This window comes from Neolamprologus multifasciatus, chromosome 23 (genome assembly GCF_963576455.1).
Source record: "Neolamprologus multifasciatus chromosome 23, fNeoMul1.2, whole genome shotgun sequence".
Taxonomy (NCBI): Eukaryota; Metazoa; Chordata; class Actinopteri; order Cichliformes; family Cichlidae; genus Neolamprologus; species Neolamprologus multifasciatus.
This window is the reverse complement of record NC_140460.1, coordinates 18855852-18861062: the sequence shown is the minus strand read 5'-3', so window position 1 is coordinate 18861062 and position 5211 is coordinate 18855852. Positions and strand designations below refer to the sequence as shown.

The following is a 5211-nucleotide window of genomic DNA, read 5'->3' as shown; positions in this document are numbered from 1 at the left end:
GTCCCCAGCTCTCCTCTGACCTCGGTCACGTTCTCGGCCTCTGCACAAAGCAGAAGCACCAACAGGATCATCCACAGGAGAACCATGATCAGCTTCAGCATCCACAACAAGACGGAGTTGTGTGACAACAGCTCAGCTCTGATGAGTTAAATGGTGACTCTGATCAGCGATAGGAAACCTCAAACACCAAGTAATTTATAGGACATGTTGACATCCAGCCCACAGTTTGGGTTAGTATGATGTCACAAACCGAGACCCACAGCTGAATGTGATGCACATCAAAACCAATTACAACACTGTTTTACTTTAAATGAAAGAAACCATAGAACTTAAACTGGTTTGTGATCAGTAAGTCAATGCAGACAATTTTGTGTATTGTTTTCTCTCCTCAACCTTTTGGGATAATGATATTACAAATCCAACTCTACGTTATGCAATCAGTACTGCTATTAAAACTACAGCTCCTACTACATATAATCCTGGTTATTCCTTAACATAGTCACCTCTAGTAGTCATAGTATTTTATTACATCTACTACAGGGGTACTACTCCATTTACAATATTTTTTTACTACAATTACTGGTAATATTGCTGAATTTAACTAGGTGCCAGTGCAACAAAATGATCCCTTTAAGTTTCAAATACTGTTCAAAGTCTGTCAGTACAAAATGGCCTTCACATGTTCAAATGACTGCTGCTGTTAGGAATAAAATTATTACATAAAGCTGTTTTTATTATTTTTATATACAAATTCCTGTGTGCTCATTAAAGAGTTCGCACTCTGTGTTTTTGAGGGTCAAAAGCTTCATCAGTGCTATAACTGAATTGAATTATTGTGATGTGAAGTAGTAGCGCAGACGGTTTTGCAACATGCTTACATATTATAACTAGTTAACAGCCAGGATGATATTTTCTTGGCCAAGGGAGTCCTGACAGAATGTCCCAAACTTAGATAATAAAGAGAATCAGTAGGATAATATTAATGATGAGGGCTAGTCAGGGAGGTGTTTTCTCTTCTCTGTCCTATTCCAGGAAAAGGCGCGGTTATGAGGCGAAGTTGGACATGAATGTGAATGGAGAGAAGACTCGTAGGGAGACAGCAGGACTGTCACGTCGCTTCCGGAAAAAGTTAGCCATAATAATGCTTGTTATTGTTGGGGTATAAAACTGTACAGCCCAATCCAGGCTCATCCTTTTGTGTGAAGACAGATGGCTGATTTCACACAGAGGTCCAGTGCTGTAACCTGTAAGTTCAACTGCTGAAGCAAATTCAATATTTTAAACCATAGACGTTCTCCTGTACTTCCTTCTGAAAATAAAAAACAAGATCACAGCACAGCTTAAAGATTTATTAAAGGATAAATCAAACAAATAAAAAAAAAACAAAGCACAAAAAAATCTAGATAAGTTTAAAGTTTTACATAATAACTGTACAGGTATTTTCTAATGTTTATCCTGACTTAGTCAGCTTTGTGTTGTAGAGAACAAAAATATATACATATTTCAGTTTTTAGTTTAATGTAAACCAATTATTAACCAATTAAATTCTGACAGCAACAATAATAAATGATGAGAAAAACAATATATCCCATCCCCAACGTTTGATGAAAGGCAAAGAAATCTTTCGGTGATGTCTTGTTGGTTCAGCTGGAAATCTACGCCATAATTTGGATCCTCCTATCCTGAAAGACAAGGCAGTTGCTCAGTATAGGGAAGTAGTAATATTGTAGCGGTACTTTTAAGCAGTGTGGGTAGTGATAGTGTTTGTGCTCTGGTATTAGCAGCAGATTGATTATTAAAAGAAGTTATTTGGAAATCGTGTTTTGGAGTCTCAACATTTGTGTTTTGGGTACTGTTATCTATTCTGTTTAAACACTAATAATACTACAAGCTCTAAGCCTGAGGTGAGTCCTGTACAGCTATGGGGGGAGTTATAGACATCAAAACAGTTTTTTAGAGCAGGCTGTAAACATGTTTATTTATCCTGTAAATGCGAATAAAACGTGAAACATGTCACCTTAAAGTGATTATTGTTATCAAAGATTAAGTGAGCAGTAAATCACTTTATCAGAGATGTCTATGTGATCTAACATCTTTTATCAACCAGAGGAGTCGCCTCCTGCTGGTCAATAGAAGGGATACAGGCACAAAAGATTCGGCCTCACTTTTAAGAATTGTTGCCATTTGTGACCATATGACCAAAAGTAGTCACAACACCACTGACTGAAAGTAGAATTAGCAGAACATAAATGCAGACTTAGCAATAATGGCATATAAATAATATCAGTTCAGTTAGTCAGGATTTATGTTTCTGAAATTAAAAGGGGAAAAAAAGCAGTTTCCAAGGTTTTTACTTTCTTTTTACAAGTTGTTGTTTACAGGTGATTATAAGAGAGTTTTAGTATTTTGTAAAACATTTATGAAGTGCAATACTTAATACAGGTCTCATGGTAGTAACTAGTAGTTTCAGCAACAATATTGCAGCATTAGCACCCACAGTTTACTTCCTTTCTCGCCTCACCCCCAACTAGTCATGGCAGATGGCTGCCCCTCCCACAGCCTGGTTCTGTTTGAGGTTTCTTCCTGTTAAAAGGAAGTTTTTCCTTCCTACTGTTGCATAAGTGCTTCCTCACAGGGGGTCATATGATTTTTTTGAGTTTTATCTGTTTTTTGTAATGATGTAGGTTCTTTATATTACAATATTATGAGTGCCTTGAGGCAGCCGTTATTGTGATTTGGCATAATATGAATAAAACTGAGTTAAAAATTAAACTGAAGAATCAGCATTAGTTTGCTTACCTGCTCACCTACAGTGTTATAGAATTCTCATAGATGTGATTCGACGGATCATCCAGCTGTGTGCTGCTGTTTTTCTTCCTCAAGCACAGCAGTGTGAAAACCCCACCTGTCAACAGATCTCTAAGTCACTTTACCTCCAAACTCACAGCTTCATAAGCAGTCTTATGACTAATGAATGAAAACGCTTTGCTCTAGAAGTCAAACTCCTAACAGTGTTGTGCTTTCCAATCAGCAGCAAATTAAAGTTCATTACCATCAACGAATATTAAACTAAAAAGATAAAAGTGAAAATATTGAACTAAAATAAAAAACTAGAACTTAAAGGACATTTTTTTCAGAAGTATGGACAAACTAAAACCCTGAATTGTATAACTGAAATTGTATAATTGAAAACAAAAGCTTATTCATATATTTACAAAAAAAAACAAGACAGATAAAAGACAAATTCTAAATAAAATAAACTAAATGTGATTCCTTTTATATGTAAAGGTATATATATGGATTGGTACAAATATATAAGTAAATCACTATGTTTGGTTTGAATTTGAAGGATCTGGCTGTGAATATTTCTTGTTAAGATCATAAAGTCTTTCAAAATTATTGACAACAAAATCTATACACTGACCCATTATTAGAATGATGACAGTGGCAACAAAGACAGAGATGATGATGATGAAGAACTGACTCGGGATGCAGTTGTTCTGTGGGTTGTTGTTGTCAGACAGAGTGGCATCTGAAAAAGGACAAAGATAAAATTTGAAAGTTGATGATGAAAAGTTAAAACTGTGATAAAGTAAACACATGCAGTTTACACTTGAAGTCCCAAACGTTTTTCCTCAAATATTAGACAAAAATGCAGATGATAAAGAAATAGTTATTTCTTTAAAATAGAAAATATTATTTCGGTTTGCTTTTTCTAACAGCTTCAGTAGACAAACTGATCAAATAATGTTTCTAAAACTTGTACAGACACAAAATAGTTTTGTTGCAAAAAAACTGAAATGATAAGGGCCACACACACAGGTGTAGTAATATAGAGACCAGAGATAGTGGAAGACCATGAAAACATGGCAACATCGTGATAATGAGTAAAGTGACCAATGATGATGTGGATGAGTGTCAAGTTAAACTTATAAAACCTTTAAGGCAAATTGTCTGAAGACAAGTGATGGACACAGCAGCGATCAATTCATTTCCCACAGTGAAATATATCTCAAACTCTACCTGCAGGAATAATCCACACATCCATCTACCTCCCCTATAAGCACTGGCTTTTTCTTTGTGGAAAATAAAGACAAGATCCTCCATGACTCAAAAAGTGTTTTGATGGCCCCCTCCCTTATTCATTTCATATTTATATTCATTTTCTACATATTCTTTATGTTCAATTTGTGCCCATAATGTGGCATCCCACTTATTCCCAGCTTGGCTATTAAGGCCCCAAAAGTCCCTAGCAATTTCTATCCAGCCTTGGTCACATATATAGCAACTCTGGATCTATCTCTGTGTCATTCCACTGGAAATGCAGTCATACTTACTTTTGTTGATCAGTTTTCTAAGAATCTCTATTTCATCTTACCTTCTATTTTTCTAACCTCAATTGCTCAGCACGACAAACCACTGGTTTGTAACTATCCAGCATGTATCACATGTATGAAAAGCTTTATGTTCAGCTCTAGGGGCTCAATTGAGCTTGTCTTCCACCCCCAGATACAATACAGACGAACTCAGTGAATTAATCTGGAGCCGTGAACAACAGTGGTTGGGATCACCTGTCCTTGAAGGAAAATGTTTTCTCCGGGTCACAAAAGACATGTATACTCCCATGAACCCTGAATATCCTTGAGAGGATATGTTGGGAGTGTGTTTGGAGGACTCAGGTGCGGACACAGGTGAGCAGACGGAATTAACTCCAACAAAAGGCGAGCCTTTATTTCGGCTGGTATACGTGGAACATTAATCAAAGCGAAAAACAAACTAGACTGTGAAACTACTACTTGAAACTCAACTGAGACACTGTGACGACTCTGAACTGACTGATTTCTATGACGAGGAGAAGACACACAGACGACGTCATGAGGAACAAATGGAAACACACAGATTAAATACACACAAGGTGACGAGGGGGAGGGAAACACATGTGCAAACAGCTGACACAAATTAACATGATGACACCTGAGGAGAAAGTGGAACTAAAATAATGAACAGAGAACACAAGACCTCTTCAAAGTAAAACAGCAAACATGGAGACTTAGACACGACAACACCAGCTTACCAGACCTGAAACACATGACAGACAAGAAGTGAAACCAAACAGAAAAACAAGGAGACAGATGATAAATAATGGCTAACCTTAACCTCAACTAAAACCTAAATAAGAATAACACACAAACTATAATCACAAACCTAACA

At 36.6% G+C, this 5211-nt stretch overlaps 1 long non-coding RNA gene across 1 annotated transcript; it reads right to left on the bottom strand.

The window, feature by feature from the left end:
• Positions 1 to 612: 612 nt before the first annotated feature.
• Positions 613 to 3658, bottom strand: LOC146491389 (uncharacterized). Its single transcript, XR_014872595.1, has 3 exons — positions 3425 to 3658; positions 2800 to 2905; positions 613 to 1682 (listed from the first exon to the last, which is right to left on the bottom strand). It is a non-coding gene; the product is annotated as an uncharacterized LOC146491389 (long non-coding RNA).
• Positions 3659 to 5211: the final 1553 nt, after the last annotated feature.